This window comes from Muntiacus reevesi, chromosome 1, assembly GCF_963930625.1.
Source record: "Muntiacus reevesi chromosome 1, mMunRee1.1, whole genome shotgun sequence".
In the NCBI taxonomy this organism is placed as follows: domain Eukaryota; kingdom Metazoa; phylum Chordata; class Mammalia; order Artiodactyla; family Cervidae; genus Muntiacus; species Muntiacus reevesi.
Window position 1 is genome coordinate 254030248 of NC_089249.1, and position 18382 is coordinate 254048629.

Here is an 18382-nt window from a genome sequence, read left to right on the forward strand (position 1 = left end):
GTTTATTGGTTTTTGCTTTTGTTTTAGTTTTGTTCTTTTGTCATTTTTAGTTTAAAAAAATTGAATAAAAATTTTTTAAATAAATCAATAAAAATAAACAGAACCTCAACTTATCATTTAAGATCTACTTAAAAATTTTCCAGTGTGTTTTCCTAGCTATTTTAGACCCACAAATGTTATATAGGAGATTGTTCAAGCTGATTAATATTATATAGAATGTCAGTGGCATTCATTTATTACTGGGAAATGTTCTACTCACCTGAGTTCTACTTTAGCTTTCATTCCTCAGTATGGAAGCATCTGAAAGACATGATCTAACAGTCTATACATTATTAATAGCCTTGATTGCTAAATTCTGCTATACATAAAACACAAAATTCTTGATTAAAATGCTAAAACCTATAAAGACATCAAATATTTGTTAGCATTTTCTCTTATTCTTAATTTTGTTTTCTCATTGGATTTTTGAAATAAGATTTCTACTTTGTCAACTATGGTGAAAAAGTCCACATGAAAAATTTTTGCTTCACACAAAATATAGAGCTGTTTTCCAAGTGATTGACATTCTATGGATAATAAATATATTACATTCTTCTGTACTTGGGATATGGTGCTCAGTTGCTTAGTCATGTCCCACTCTCTGTGGCCCCATGGAGTGTATCCTCCAGGCTCCTCTGTCCATGGAGTTTTCCAGGCAAGAATACTGGAGTGAGTTGCCATTTCCTATTCCAGAGAAAATTCGTGATCCAGGGATCCAACCCATGGTTCTTAGGTCTCCTGTATTGACGGGCAGATTCTTTACCACTAGGACCCTGGGAAGCATGGGAAGTTTAAAAAATGAGGAATCAATCTAAAATTACAGTGTTTACAAAACAGATTTCTCATTAACACACTTTTTTTTGTTGATAAATCCTGCAATAACACAAGCAGCAATACAGGAACAAAAAGAAATTGAACATTTAAAGCCATTACCTAACAGTTTAACTATTGTGAGAAATCTATGAAATGTGAATCAAAGTATTGGCATTACATAAAATTAGTAGAAGATTAGGTTAAAAAATAGGTTACAACTAAAAAAAATTAGACAAAATATCAGGTTGTAAATGCTAGATCATAATTCAGGGATAAGCAGAATATTTGGTACAAAGCAGATTATCAATATAAGAATACTTTAAAATCTCCTATTCTTTTTTCTACATATATTTAAAATGAGCACCATTTCTATATAGTGTTTATTTTGCTTACATTAAATAGAACTGTACTAGCAATAATATTTTATAAAGTAATATTTCAGCAGATTTTCAAATTATATTAGTAAAATTGGAAGACATTGGAGTAGTCAAAAAAAAAAAAGCCTAGACTAGCAATAACATACAGATGTTTATAGACAAGAGCATTATATTGGTCAAGCTAGATTTTTTCTGATAGTGACTGGTTATGATTCATATTGTTATAAAAATAACATATATCTATACATGTATATATGTATATATGTTATTAGAATATATAATATGTAATAAGAATATATATGTGTATATATATATATATAAAAGAAGAATTATCCTCAGTCTTTTCAAATTGAACAAGAGGGAACACTTCCAAACTTATTTTATGAGATCAGCATTAGCTTGATACCAAAGCTAGATACTGCAAGATAAGAAAACTCTAGTCCAATATCCCTGATGGATATAGATGCAAAATTCTCAACAAAAAAGTTTAGTAGGCCAAATCTAAAGTCATATTAAGGAAGAAAATACAGGGCTATAGGGGAAAAATTCTTTGACATTGGTCTTGGATTTATAGATTTAACCTCTTTTGACACCAAAGCACAAGCAACAAAAACAAAAATATTTAAGTACTATACATCAAACTAAGCCTTCTGCTCAGCAAAAGAAACAGTCAACAAAATGAGAAGGCAGTCTACCTGCAGAATGAGGGAAAATATTTGGAAACCACACATTTACTAAGAGTTAATATCTAAACATATATAAGGACCTCATACAACTCAATCCAATTAAAAGCTGGACAAAGGACCTGAATATTCTTCCAAGGAAAATATTCAAATGACCAACAGGTACCTAAAAAGATACTAATCACAGGGGAAATGCAAATTCAAAACCATAGTGAGACATCACCTCACATGTGATGGCTGTGTGAGGCTGTCACAAAGAGGAATGGCTGTCATAAAAGGAGGAAGCGGAACCCTTGCATACTCTTCGTGGAAATGTAAATTAGCATAGCCACTGTGGAAAACAGTGTGGAAGTTACTCAAAAAGTAATCAAGAAAACTACCATATGATCTAGCAGCCCATGTCTGAGTATATATTTGAAGGCAATGAGGTCACTATCTCACAAGGCATATTTACACTCGTGTTCATTGTAGCAGTATTTACAATAGCCAAAATGTAGAATAAGCCTAAGTGTCCATCAACAGATGAATGGATATGAAAACACGGTATCTATATACCACATTGTGGGGGAAGAGTGCCTGAGAAAGCGGCCACTGTTCCCCATTATGAAACAAAAGTAAAATTTGAAATTTACAATTTTTGTTCAGCAAAATGGTAGAATATTCCAATGTCCCTAGCTGCAAGGGAGTAGTTCTACTGAGACATGAACAGTGGAGATTAAAACTTTTGAAAACATTTGGGAAGAGAGAAAGGTAGCTTTCTCTTAACTGATAAATATTTCAGGAGGGCTCTATTTTGGTTGGAATGTGTATTATTGTTATATAGGTATGACACATATTGATCAGAGTCTCTCCTGAGTTTACAATGTTCAGAAAAGATGGCTGGTAAAATTTTGATTGAAGTAGCAAATGGAATGATGAATTAATAGGAGGAATGGGGGAGATTTTAATAAAGCAGTGGGATTTATCCAAAGCTAGAGGAGTACTGAGGAAAGACTGCAAATTCTGTCCCTCTCACTCACCTCCCATAAAATGTTTAACAGTGCTGGGATTACCGTTGCTTCTAGAAATACTCTAGCTTAAAATTGTGAACTTGAATGACTTTTGTGCACAGTCAGTGAGTTGAAAATCTTATATTTCCAGAAAAAAAAGTGTATATTTTCCCAGTAATACCACCTTTTTTTGTAGACTCTTAATATTCCAAATTTTATATAAAAAATGAGCTATCATAAACAAGAAAAAAAATGTTTTTAGTCATATTATTTGACATGTTAGGGAAAGGACTTAGATTGAGGAATGATGGAAGAAAGTAGAAAAGGGGGAAGTATTGCAGGGAACTTGAAACCGGGAAATAAAGAATATTATTTAGTTAGTGCACTGAGACCAGATATAGAAATATTTAATTATGTTCTAGACTAGGTACGTTCTCAGTAGCTAAGTCGTGACCAACTCTTTGCAACCCCATGGACTGTAACCCGCCAGTTTTCGCTGCCCATGGGAATTTCCAGGTAGGAATACTGGAATGGGTTGCCATTTCCTCTTCCAGGGGATCTTCTTGTCCCAGGGAGTTAGCCTGCATCTCTCGCATTAGCAGGCAGATACTGTGTACTATATTCTGTACTTCTCCTGGGGGCTGGGGGAAATGGTTTCTTTATCTCTCATGGCAATCCTACAAAGTAGGCAGTGTTACAAAGGAAGAAAACAATTAGAGTATGTGATCTGTTCAAGGTCAAGCAGCTGATAAATATGTGAAGCTGGGACTCCTATCCAGGGGACCCTACATTGTTTTTTAGTGCCTGGCTGTTACAGTCAATCTTTACCCTCAATAGTTTGAAATGAAGGGCTCTGTCTGAAAATTAAACTTCATGATGAGCTGACTCATTTGAAAAGACACTGATGCTGGGAAAGATTGAGGACAGGAGAAGTGGTGACAGAGGATGAGATGGTTGGATGGCATCACTGACTCAATGAACATGAGTTTGGGTAGGCTCCGGGAGCTGGTGATGGACAGGGAGGCCTGGTGTGCAGCAGTTCATGGGGTCACAACGAGTCAGAGCAACTGAACTGAACTGAACTGATGACAGGCTGTATTATATAAATAAACTCACTGTGACCACAGAGATGGATTTTCTGGTCAGCAAAAATCTCAATATATATACGTTGATACCTGAACTGAGCAGGTTTAGGATTACTATAAACCAAGAAGCTGCCCCTGCCAAGTTGGTAGCACCATTTTTAGAGTTCTATCTGGGTGAAATAAATTGTCATAGCTGTGGGATTGTATTTTCAGCTGCTACTATGGAATTTTTGAAAAGGTCATAATATAATTTTAGGATATAATCTCATCATGGGCAATATTTAAGCCTCTTATTTATGGAACAAGTGTGTAAGATTTTTTTCCTCTTTCTTTGCTGCATATGTTAAGTGGTAATATTTTGAGGCCAATGAATTACACTGATTCTTTTTTTTTTTTTAATAGCAGATTTTAGGATAAGTAGTAATTCCAAACTTAAATTTGAATATACTTTGAATGAAAGTATTTTTGTTCAGGATGTCTGAATTTTTTAGAGTAAAGATATGTTCCTTTAGCAACTACTTGTGTAGGAATAAAAGAGATAGGTTTAATCAATATAAAATTAAATATATAACCAAACAGAATCTTTATTGTATTGTGCAGGATGTAATATCTTATTTTTAAATTTGGAATAATAGTTTCATATTTAAAGTTTTCATTTTGAATGCAAATTAAATTAGCATGTAGATATAAGCTCCTTAAAAGTATTCAGTGTTAATGGTGTCCTGGGGTCATTTACTGAGTGGAGACTTTCTCTTTGACATTTAAAGAGAGGCACGTTGACTAGCTAACAGGGTTGCTGGTTCTGATTTTCCATGGTGGTTTCAGAGGCCATGAGGTTACAGAATTCGATTTCCTTGATGTCAGTCTCAGTCAATCAGTCCCCACATGGGCCAACTCCTAGATATGTTGTTGTTCTTTTTTTCTACCTTTTACTTTCTGGGAAAGAAGAAGATACAACCTATTCTTAAGTACTCTGGCTTAGTGGATAATTGTATGTGTTGGGACACATGTGGTAATAGCTATATTGTCTATAAAATAATTGAAATAAAGGCTAAAGTATTACAGATTTTATTTGATAAGCATTATCCTATGTCATAGCATGTAAACATTTATTTCATTTTTGAATAATTTTTCCATAATTAATTACATTTAGTCATAAGGATACATTACTAATATTTGTTCACAAATTTATACCTTAACTGACTTTTGCCTACTATATTAAAAATATTTTATAATTGTCTATTGTATGCAAGATCAATTAATTAACTGGATCATGTAAACCCAGTTTAGTTATCATGGGGTGAAGGCAAAAAGAGATCCTCTTTTAAAGATTTAGAGGATTTTGAAATATAAAATGTAGACATAGGGAACAGTGCAAACAAGTGGAGGAAGATAATAGAATGGGAACCATTAGAGATCTCTTCAAGAAAATGAGATACCAAGGATACACTTTGTGCAAAGAAGTTCACAATAAAGGACACAACTGGTATGGACCTAACAGAAGCAAAAGATATTAAGAAGAGATGCCAACAATACACAGAAAAACTATATTAAAAAAAAAAAAAAAAACTCCATGATAATCATGATGGTGTGATCACTCACCTAGAGCCAGACAACTGGAGTGTTGTCTTAGGAAGCCTCCTCACAAAGCTAGAGGAGGGTGATGGAATTCCAGGTGAGTTATTTCAAATCCTAAAAGATGATGCTGTTAAAGTGTTGTGCTCAGTATGCCAGCAAATTTGGAAAACTCAGCAGTGGCCACAGGACTGGAAAAGGTCAGTTTTCATTCCCATCCAAAAAAAGGCAATACCAAAGAATGCTCAAACTACCACACAATTGCACTCATCTCACATGCTAGCAAAGTAATGCTCAAAATACTCCAAGCCAGGCTTCAAGAGTAGGTGGACCATGAACTTCCAGATGTTCAAGCTGAGTTTAGAAAAGTCAGAGGAACCAGAGATCAAATTGTCAACATCTGTTGGATCACCGAAAAAGCAAGAGAGTTCCAGAAAAACATCTATTTCTGCTTCATTGACTACGTTAAAGACTTTGACTATGTGGATCACAACAAACTGGAAAATTCTGAAAGTGATGGGAATACCAGACCACCTTACTTGCCTCCTGAGAAATCTGTATGCAGGTCAGGGAGCAATAGTTAGAGCCAGACATGGAACAATGGACTGGTTCTAAATCGGGAAAGGAATAGGTCAAGGCTGTACATTGTCACCCTGCTTATTTAACTTATATGCAGAGTACATCATGAGAAATGCCAGGCTGGATGAAGAACAAGCTGGAAACAAGTTTGCCAGGAGAAATATCAATAACCTCAAATATGCAGATGACACCACCCTTATGGCAGAAAGTGAAGAGGAATTAAAGAGTATCTTGATGAAAGTGAAAGAGGAGAGTAAAAAAGCTGGCTTAAAATTCAACATTCAAAAAATGAAGATCATGGCATCTGGTCCCACCACTTCATGGCAAATAGATGGGAAACAGTGACAGACTATTTTCTTGGGCTCCAGAGTCACTACAGAGGGTGACAGGAGCGATGAACTCAAAAGATGCTTCTTGGAAGAAAAGCTATGACCAACCTAGACAGCATATTAAAAAGCAGAAACGTTTGCTTTCAAAGGTATATCTAGTCAAAGTTATGGCTTTACAGTAGTCATGTGTGGATGTAAGAGTTGGACTATAAAGAAATCTGAGTGCCAAAGAATTGATGCTTTTAAACTGTGGTGTTGGAAGAAACTCTTGACAGTTCCTTGGATTGCAAGGAGACCCAACCAGTACATCCTAAAGGAAACTGGTCCTGAATACTCATTGGAAGGACTGATGCTGAAGCTGAAACTCCAATACTTCGGCCAACTGATGGGAATAACTGACTCATTAGAAAAGATCCTGATTCTGGGAAAGATTGAGGGCAGGAGGAGAAGGGGATAACAGAGGATGAGATGTCTAGAAGGCATCACCAACTCGATGGACATGAGTTTGAGCATGCTCCAAGAGTTGATGGTGGACAGGGAAGCCTGGTGTGCTGCAGTCCATGGAGTCACAAAGAGTCGGAAACGACTGAGTAACTGAACTGATCTGAACTGATACACAGATTAGTGAACAATGTTTTTGGAGATCTTTCCAGAATCTGATGTGATTGAAACACAGGGCAACAGCCTGGAGACAAGGATGGGGATACAACAGAGATCATAGAAGAAAGGACTAAAAGCCGCGCTAAAAGGGTCACATTTGTTTTTGGAGGATTTGTCATCTCTATCTTGACCTTGAATGGAACTAAATAGCAGATAACAGTCAGTGGTACATTCATTTAACATTTACAGAATCTGTATGTGTATTGAACTGATTGATTAAAGAGTAAATGTAGTATAGCAGGATATATGCATCTCAGGAGAAATGTATTTAAAAGACTTTAAAAAAAATCTCTGTTGACCACTATCTTCTTTGGATCTCTACATGGAATTTATTAATTTTTTGGATTGGTTTTAATTTTTAGGTCCTAATTCTATAATGAATATGAAAGTCAACTCTTTTTTTCCTTACAAAATGTTGAGAGGTATTGAGTTGGTGATTTCAGATCTTATTGGTTTGGAAAGGCTCATCGTAAACTGTACAAGTATATATAATGTTTTGCTGACATGGTTAAGTTGCTGCCGTCAGTGTCTCAAATCCTTCTTATTCTTCATCTCTCCTCTCATCTCTGAAGTCAGCTAGCTGAATCTGTGATTAAATCAGAGAAACTTCAGGTAATATATATTTGAAGGCAGGTGTTTTAGTTAACCCTGCCCTGGATGATTCAATCTTATATGAGTTTGTTAGATGACAGTAACTGAACCATGAAATTTCATGTAACTCTGTAGCTATTGTTTTATAAATAAGATCATTGAGAAAAATTTCATTATAGCAAGAGTTACTGTGGGAAGTGTATCAGAAACACCTAAGTTGATAGACCATAGACAGGCAAATTTTATATTTAAAAACTCTAATTTATATTTATTCTAATTTTGTTGAAGTTTCTATTATCGTATTGTCTTATGATGTTATAGAAACAAAAATTAGAACCTAATAGTCCTTTTGATCATAGGCATAAATTTAAAGATATGTGGAATATTTATCTTACTAGCAATTTTTGTCACAGAGCTAGGCTAATAAGCTCACCTTTACTACAAGGCCCTTTGTTTCCAAATCTTTTGACAACAGAAATGAAACAATAATAATTCACAGTTATGGGCATTGGAAAAAAGACTGAGGTAATGTTTTGGATGACTGTGGCTTAAAAGGGAACTCAAGTTGGAGAGACAAATCTGTCTGTCATGATGTGCTGGTTAAGAAATTAAATGGAATATTGATTTTGGAGAACATGGCCATGCTTTTTAATGATCGATAAAAGAAAGCCCAAAAGAAAGTACAAAAGAAAGAGAAAGAAATAAAGAGAAAAATAAAGGAAGAAAAGATGGAAAAAAGAAAGAAGAAAGAAAATGGTACAATAACTGATTACCTATAGGAGAGTAAGATGTGGACATGTTTTCTATCTTTCTTTTTTTTAATGCATAGTAATGGGAAGAAACAATAAAGCAAAAATGTGTTAGAGTTGATTGGCATTATATATAGAAGTACCAGAAGAATGTATAATGAGGCTGAGAATATGGAACTAATGAAGAAGTATTACAAGGAAAAAGGATTTGTGTGGGAAACTGGACATGAAGTAAAGAGTAGCCAGTGAGGAGATCAGAAGATTTCTCTAACCCTCCAGAAACTAACTACACAAAGGAGCCCAATTAGAAATAAACTAGCTGGAAGAAATATTTCATAATAAATTGGGGATTATCAGTTTGCCTAAAGGGAATGGAGTCAGAGGTTTGAGTCTCCTCCTTTCAAAACCACATACTTTATTTCTTTCAATTTTCATACAAATGTTCTTGCTTTTCACATCTTGCTAAAAAAACAATCATGTATGAAACAAATTCGCAACTAACCAAACTTTCTGATCTTTGACAGAAGAATCATTTTCAACTGAATTATGGATACAAGGAAATTTCAAAAGTATTTTTCTGGGTCCTTTTTTGTCAACACCAGTTACTGTGATGTATCCTCTGGTATTCACAATTTTTTTGAAACTTTTCAACTGTTACTCTAACCTGAAACTTAGATTAGATTGTTACTTGCATTCTCCAGATACCAGTAACATGTATCATACAGCATATGGAAACCTGATACTCAGCTTTAAATAGAATATAGATGAACAATGCAGGGTCATATCTGGCTGCTTAAATAAATTAATTGGAAACAATAGCAAAAAATGTTTTGCAATACTTAGGGCAGTTTTGTTCCAGGGTGTTTTACATGTCAGTTCTTGTTGCTGAGCATCACTGAGTAAACCCAGGGGAAACAAAGAATACCATCAGTGTGCAGTTACTTAGAAATTTTTATTATTCCTGAGAAATGTGTGACTCCATGAGTAAGAGAAGCATGCTTTCTCATTCTCCTCTTAAAGATTTGGTTTGTTTGTTTGTTTCTTTATAACAACGTATTGCAATAGATGAAGTTTCTGATGACTCTGTTCTGAAGTCAGTTCTCCTCAGAACCCACAGAACACAAAATGTTTAGTCCTTTCATGGCTACTTCAGATTTTCTGGAGGTTAAGATTGGCATCCTACTTTTAAAAGATTCCAGGTTGTCTACTTTTCACACACAAGAGGGCGACCTAGACAGGATTTGAAGAATTAGCTGCCCTGTCTTACAACCATAAGCTGGGCATGTTTATTCATTCATTTCACAAATATTTATTGAGCATCTGATATTTGGCTGGGTGCTTAGGGACAAAACCTCTAATGTAATACATTCTCCAGCCTCAAGAAAATCACAAGTAAGTAAATAATTACAAAAGAATGGGATAAAGCTAAGATGAATGAAGCATGAGGAAGAGACTAGTAGGTAGTTTGGAGGGAAAGAAGAAATCAGAGTAGGGTTCCTAGAAAAGTAGACTTTTGAACTGAGTCTTAGAAAGCAAATAGAAGTTGAAATGAACTACTTGAAAGTGAGTTTTTTGGGGAGATAGGGTAAGAATTGGATTTCCCAGGTGGCCTGGTGGTAAAGAATCCCCCTGCTAATACAGAAGATATGGGCTCCATCCTTGGGTCGGGAAGATCCCCTGGAGAAGGAAATGGCAACCCATTCCAGTACGCTTGCCTGGGAAATCCCATGGACAGAGGAGCCTGGCAGGCTATAGTCCAGAGGGTTGCAAACAGTAGGAAATGACTAAACTATTGAGCATACACACAGCGTGTTCTACATTAAAAAGAAAAAGGAAATACAATTTTGAGGGAAATTTGAGAGAACAACAATATGAGAAAGGGAGGAGCAAAAATGTTGTGACTATCTGGAGAGGAGTGAGTAAGTGAAAAATGAACTCGATGAGTAGGTGGGGACTGCATAACAGAGATCTCTTAGGCTATGAAGAATGATTTGGAAAGTACCAATAATAGAATACTGTTTTATATGAGACAGGAAAAGTAAATAACTGGTAGAGTATGGACTCTAAAGGCATAACTCTTGCTTTCTTATAAATGAACAGAGGTCCTGGTCACCTTACTAGAAATAGGGAAACACAGGTCTTCTACCCAAATATGAATCCCAAATCTGTTTATTCCCCAATTTACATTGAACAGAGTTCTGTTCATCTTAGAAGCTTGCTATGAGAAAGTACTACAAATCAATGAGAAATGAATAAATCAGTTAGTCAGTTCAGTCACTTAGTTGTGGCCGATTTTTATGAACCCATGGACTGCTGTACACCAGGCTTGCCTGTCTATCACCAATTCCCAGAGCTTGCTCAAACTCATGTCCATCGAGTCGGTGATGCCATCCACCTATCTCATCCTCTGTTGTCCCCTTCTCCTCCTGCCTTCAATCTTTCCCAGGATCAGGATATTTTCTAATGAGTCAGTTCTTCACATCAGATGTCCAAAGTATTGGAGTTTCAGCTTCAACAACAGTCCTTCCAATGAGTATTCAGGACTGATTTCCTTTAGGATGGACTGGTCTGATCTACTTACAGTCCAAGGAATTCTCAAGAGTCTTCAAAACCACAGTTCAAAAGCATCAATTCCTTGGTACTCAGCTTTGTTTATAGTCCAACTCTCACATCCATACATGACTAGAGGAAAAACCACAGCTTTGACTAGACAGACCTTTGTTTCTGCTCTTTAAAATGCTGTCTAGGTTGGTCATGCTTTTGTTCCAAGGAGCAAGCATCTTTTGATTTCATGGCTGCTGTCACCCTCTGCAGTGATTCTGGAGCCCAAGAAAACAAAGTCTGTCACTGTTACCATTGTTTCCCATCTATTTGCCATGAAGTGATGGGACCAGATGCCATGATCTTTGTTTCCTGAATGCTGAGCTTTAAGCCAACTTTTTCACGCTCCTGTTTCACTTTCATCAAGAGGCTCTTTAGTTCTTCTTCACTTTCTGCCATAAGGGTGGTGTCATCTGCATATCTAAGGTTATTGATGTTTCTCCTGGCAACCTTGATTCCAGCTTGTTCATCCAGCCTGGATTTTGCATGATGTACTCTGCATGTAAGTTAAATAAGCAGGTGACAATATAAGCCTTGATATACTTCTCTCCCAATTTGGAACCAGTCTGTTGTTCCATGTCTGATTCTAACTGTTGCTTCTTGACCTGCATACAGGTTTCTTAGGAGGCAGGTAATGTGGTCTGGTATTCCCATCGCTTTCAGAATTTTCCAGTTTGTTGTGATCCACACAGTCAAAGGCTTTGGCAGAGGCAATAAAGCAGAAATAGATGTTTTTCTGGAACTCCTTGCTTTTTCAATGATCCAATGGATGTTGGCAGTTTGATCTCTGGTTCCTCTGCCTTTTCTAAAAAGACATAGTAATACCAAGAGTACAACTTCCCAGGGCTATAGTCAATAGGGTTGCAGAGTCATACATGACTTAATGACTTAGCAGGCATGCACACAATAGCAAGAGTGACTCCTTAGAATGAACAAACAAAGACTCTTTTTTGTTTTTGTTCTTATTTTTCACTACTGCTTCTCCAACTTCAATGCTGTTTTACTCCCATCCTATATGATGGAACAGCTCTGTCTACTATCTCCAGTGAGGGGTGAGCAGGCTGAGAGGCAGGTGCTATCCATCCTATGGAATTCATTGTGGGTATAGCTAAGGCAGGTCTGGAAGCCAGGCCAATTTTTCATGGGCACCTGAATGCAAGACTTTCTGCTCTGTGGGCTCCCCATCTCAAACACTGTCATGTATGTGAATTCTAACATCTGCCAGTAAATGGGTACTTGATGTCACCACTAACTCAATCAACAGCTAAAGTACTCTATCCAAATAATGAGATTGGTGGATTGAATCTTTGTGTAACTTTATTTTCCAGAACTAAGCAAGTGCATGGTGAATTTATTTGATATGTTTGCTGCTTACTGCCTGAGATGAGATGTATTCTAGTAATGCCAAAGGGAGGGATTGAATCATTTATTAAGTACAGTCTTGGACAGGTGTCTCAAATGTCAGTTCTAAGATTTAATCTAAACTAATCTTCAGAAAAGTTAGATTTAATGGAAATAAAAACCCAGAGGAATTCAAAGTGCAGGGAGCTGGATGCTTAAATCGCAGACACCTCTGTTTATGGCAATCTTTTAAATAAACCCTTTTATTTTGTTGTTATCCTTCTGTGTTCTGAGGTAGAAAGGGTTTGGAAAACTATACGGATCAGGGGTAGGCTGGATTTGTACAAAGCAAGTTGTTTACTCTTTATTCCTAACCCCGGCATACAGTCAGTTATTTGCAAATAAAGCCACAAAGTTAAATCTGAGTTCAGCCCACAGAGCTTTTGGCTTCTATAGGTGTCCCTGCAGAGTTATTACATATAGAGTGTACTTAAAATCTGCTCTCCTAGGTCATATTTCCTGATCACAAAATATGATGACAGAAGACAGCTTGAAATTGATAAGGAAAACCTGCCTAAATGGCCACCACATATCATATCTAAATATCGACAGGTCAAAAGGAATGTGGGTTATCCATCACAGAATGCAATTTGTAAAATATATTGGCAAGGCTATATCTGAAAACTAAGCCCTTGCATCTGTCCCCACTTCAAGGCACTGTATCTTCTTTGCATGTGTGCTAAGTCACTTCAGTTTTGTCTGACTGTTTGCAATCCTATGTATTGTAGCCTGCCAGGCTCCTATGTCCATGGGATTCTCCAGACAAGAACCCTGGAGCGAGTTTCCGTGCCTTCTTCTAGGGGGTCTTCCTAACCCTGTGTCCCTTATGTCTCTAGCATTGGCAGGCATGTTCTTAACCTCTAGCGCCATCCTACCAAATAACAAAAATTGTATTTTTAATTGCAATTAAATATATATATATATATTACATAGCATGCAGAAAAGAAAGTGTTAGTTGCTTAGTTGGTTTTGACTCTATGTAACCCCACAGACTCCTATGTCCATGGTATTTCCTAGGTAAGTCTGAGCCACTGGGGAAGTCCCATAAAATTTAAAATCTTGGCCTTCAACAGCACATAATTAAATTAAAAATTGTACAAACAGATGCTAGAAAAGTAGAAATAATTCATGATTATTTTGTGAATATATTAATCTAAATTAATTTCCCAGTGATGGTGGTATTTGGGAGCTCTTGCTGACAGTTTTATAGCACAGGAAATACCTTATGGAATATTTGCTTTTTAATATTGAAGAGAAAAGGACTGGCGCAAAAACAGTTGCTAATGACCTGTTGAGTGATATAAAATCTAAAGACCACTTAAAGCAGTTAATAACTGCCAAGAAATTTAAGTAGAAGGGAGCATTGCTGAAGTTGTAAAGTAAATAAAGGGCACAGTTCAAATAAGGGAAATGAGTTAAAGAGAAAGACATGAAGTGAATCAGAGAAGTCTATGAAGTTACCAGGTAGTTTCCTAGGCTCTGCAGACATTAACAAACACTTTTCTTTCTTTCCTTGCTCTCTTCTTTTTTCCTCTTCCTCCCTCTCTCTTGTTCCTTCCTTCCCTACTTTTCTTTATTTCCTTTTCTTTCACTCTTTTTTTTTTCTCATATAGACACTCTGATAAAATATTGTACCTTGTGAAATTGAAGTTAATGAACTTTTTCTACAAATAGCCAGATAGTAAATATTTTCAACTTTGCAAAGATGATAATCTTGGCTGCAACTCTTCATCACTTTTATTGTATTCTGAAAGCAGCCATATATGATTGATAGTGAACAAATGGGTTTGGCTGTGTTTCAGTAAAACTTTATTTGCAAAACTAACAGCAGGTGAGATTTGACCTGCGGGATGTTCTTTGCCAATCCTTGTTCTAAAAAGTGATCTTTTATAGACATTCTCCAGTACTACAGTTTCCATGAAAAACAGAAGAATGGGTAACATTTTCTGGTATAATACTCAAAGAATGGACCTATTCATTATTGCTTATCATGAGTGCTTAAATATGAAATGGAATTAATTATTAATGAATATTTAGTATCTTCTAAATATTTGAAGTTTTCTTGTATGTGATATCATCTAATACTGAGGACAGTAAAATAATCCCCATTTTTGAGAAATGCAGCAATGTTAAGAAATTTGGATGACTCTGTGTCAGTTTTAAGTGTCACTTTGGGAATTTAAGCTTCTCTGATAGCTCAGTTGGTAAAGAATTCCCCTGCAATGCAGTAAAACCCTGGTTCAATTCCTGAGTCAGGAAGATACCCTGGAGAAGGGATAGGCTATCCACACCAGTATTCTTCAGCTTCCCTTGTGGTTCAATGGGCAAAGAATCTGCCTGAAATGCGGGAGACCTGGGTTTGATTTCCTGGTTGGGAAGATCCCAAGGAGAAGGGAAAGGCTACCCACTCCAGTACACTGACTTGGAGAATTCCTGGGTAATAGACAGTCAAACAAGACTGAGTGACTTTCACTTTGGAATTTAAAGACTTTTCCAAAACTTATATTAATACATGCTTATGTGTAAAAAATGTCTACTCATTTTTTTTTGTGATTAAAAAAATGAGTATATCTCAAAGACCTCATAGCAGTAAGAATATAAATAACCTGCCATAAAATATACTGTGAGAATTGTTAAATCTTGATATCAAGCATTCTGTGATATTCTATTTTAAGAAGGATTTATTAGTTTCTAAGTAGGTCCTTCTTCCTTCAAAACACCCTAGATCAAATATGAAAATATCTAGCTCCAGGAATATTTGGCAAAGGTTAGTGTTAGGGTTTTAGAAATGATCAAGAAGTAATGACAGTGGAACATGGTAGGTGACATTCAAGGATGCTAATTCCCTGCATTATGAATGATGATCCCATTCAATGAAGAATTGTCATACCCTTAATGCCAACAGTTTACCACACCACATGCTCATTACAAAACCAAAACAGAAGTATTGGCTTGTGGCTGATCTTATTGACTACCTAACCAATAGCCACTTCTTGCCTCTTCCTTGCTAATATAACCTTTATTTTATTCAGGTAGCATTTACATGCCAGTGAGCCTCTGGGAATGCTGACCCCTCCCCAGCTACAGAGGATGAACCATGTTTTAAATCCAGTCATAGTAACCTTCATTCCACTCTGCCAGTGACGGATTTAGTCATGGGCATCCAAGTCCATCCTTGCCTAATAGATGTAAGAGAAAGCCTACTTAACAGTTCCTTGGCACGTTTTCCCTCCATGGTAAAAAGAGAAAGTTGAACAGAGAAACATCTTCCCTTACCCCTTTCCTTTAGATTCGGATGTTATCATATGAGAATTTCATGCTTGAAACTGTTGCATGTATTTCTCAACTCTGACCAAAACACCAAAGAATCCCAGAGAAATCAAACCAGTGCCTGACGTTACTGATGCCCTCAATTAATCTGAAGGCTGCCGATCTTAGAGATTCTGTTATACGAGACTATCCTTAGAATGTAGCTCATTTTTAGTTAAGCATTCTTTTAGTTTCATCCAAAAGCATTCCAATTGCTACATGGAAAATATGATTTTCCTTTGCCCAGGAGGTCTATATAGAGAGCAGAGCCCAGATATAGATTTCTCACAGTTGGCTAAAATAAATTTGAGTAGGACTTGAAAGACTCTCTAATCCCCCACATCCAAGTTCAAGTACAAAGCAAAATTTATATTTGTCACTGCAAATTTTGGAAATAAATTATTTATTTTCTTGATGAAGTGATTCAGTATCTTTATGACTAGGAAAACACAATGTACAAAATACATGACATGACTTGTTTTAGAAAGCAAAGTCTCATTTTAGAAAGTAATGTTCTAATGTTAAGAACACTGCATCCTTTCCAGGCAAGTTAGTAAAAAGTTAGTAGACTGAAAAGCAACTCGGAAAAAATAGAGTGTAAAATGATGTTTTCTTTCTAAATTTTTTAAACTTTTACTAAAATAATTAAAAGTAACTAAAATATAATTTTATAGTTAATTATCTGGAAATAAAATGATAAGTAATTGGAAAGCTTCTACATTTAAGTGCATGGAACCATGTGGGGGAAAACAGGTAGGATAGAGAAGGGTGATACCATTTTCCATAAAAGAGATTGTAAAGGAAATTTGATTAGAACTACAAATTACTCTTTTCCATGCATTTCCATCAAGATGAATAGTCTCTTTACATAGGATGATATATTAATTTTTGACCTTTTTAACCCAGTGATCTCTTCTATAGGTTATATTTATAGAAGAAACCTAAAAACACCTATGTTAAATCTATCAATCCAATAAAAGGAAGTTACAGAAGAATTTGAGGGGAAAAATGAATACAATTGGGTTGATTTTGGAGATTATCAAGGCCTCCTCTTATTACCAAGCCAAGTTTGATCTAAATTGGAATAGTCTTTTGTCCTCTTTGAGTGTCAGTCCTTTCCACGGTTATATGCATCACGTGTTTCCTTAATGCTATTAGAGCTTTTTCAGACATGTGGATGTGGGAGGGACAGAGTGCTGGCAGCGGAATCTACGTCTCGGTGACTTTTCCAGGGCCATCTGGATTCCTGCATTTTCCCTACATGTCTATTCAGAAGGAGAACGAGATAAAAAACAGATCGAGGGATGTAAACACGCCAGGGAAAAGGAAACACTCTGTGTTCAACTCCCCCAGTTGAGCTGCTTCCTGATTAAAATACTAATACACAGCAACTGCCCTGTAAATCCACGCTGAGGCCTGAGAGAGTCTGGCACGATCAAACGAGTGTATCATTTCTGCCTTTCTGTCAGCAGTGACTGAGCAGTCCAGCCTGGTGATTGGAAGAGCACGTTTTCTTTGTCCTGCACATGCTGTATTTATCCTTCACAAATATCCACAAAACTCAGCAGGGATTTGGCTGAGAGTGTAGGATCACTCCTTGCAGAAAACCCGGTAATAAATCTGGGAGGCTTTGTAGGAGATCTGAAAGCTGCCTTCAGAATTTGCCGGAGGAGGTGTGTATAGCCAGGAGTAAGGAGATTATGTAAACTACAGAGGAGAGCGGGGGAGCTGGAGAGGTGAGGCCCAAGTCAGAATGCCCTCTGAATATCCTCTCTGCAAGAGGGAGTGAGAGGTTCAGACTGTGGTCTGCGAATATAAACTTTTCCTTCCGCTACTGGGAATTAAATAGGACACTTGCAAGCTCTGTTTTCCTTGAAATATGTAGACATTTAAAAGACGTTTCCACCTCTGTCTTGGACAGTACACTTTAAAGATCCATTTCAATTTTGTGCTTTCACCTTAAGAATCACTCCATGGTACTTAATTCCCGTGTTCTCTAAATTGGTCTCTTTTTTTCCCCCAACAATTTGGAAAATGTGCTTTGGAAATGGGCTCTGGAAACGAGATTTCTGTGTGCTCAGAGGAATACTTTCCTTTGCATTCACCTGGAATGCTTATTTTGAAATGTTAGAATCTGGCCACCACCCGCTCCCTGCCATGAACAGAGAATTTGAATCCTCTGGTGCGGGGCCCTGAAACCTGCTCTTTTAACAGATTCACCAATGACTCCGATACACACTAATGCTAGGACACCACTGTTTTAGAAAGCTATCAGAGGGTAGTTTGAGAAAAAGAAAACAAGATGACAAGCTGCGAAAATATACAAAGCAGGTGAAATTTTTTTTTCACCCATTGTTTTGGCATAGCGTGAACATCACTATATACCTACCGTGTTTGCTTTAGAATGCCACTTTACCCATAATATATATTCATGAGGATTTTTCTTAACAAACATCAATTTCATAACTAGGAATGAAAACTTTCTAAATCTAATTTGACAGAGTCTGGAAAACAGAACATGAAATCTCATAGGGAACATCTTTCTGTATAACCTTACAAAGAGAATCATTGTTTTCTATTTACTTTTCTTTTTATGGAACGC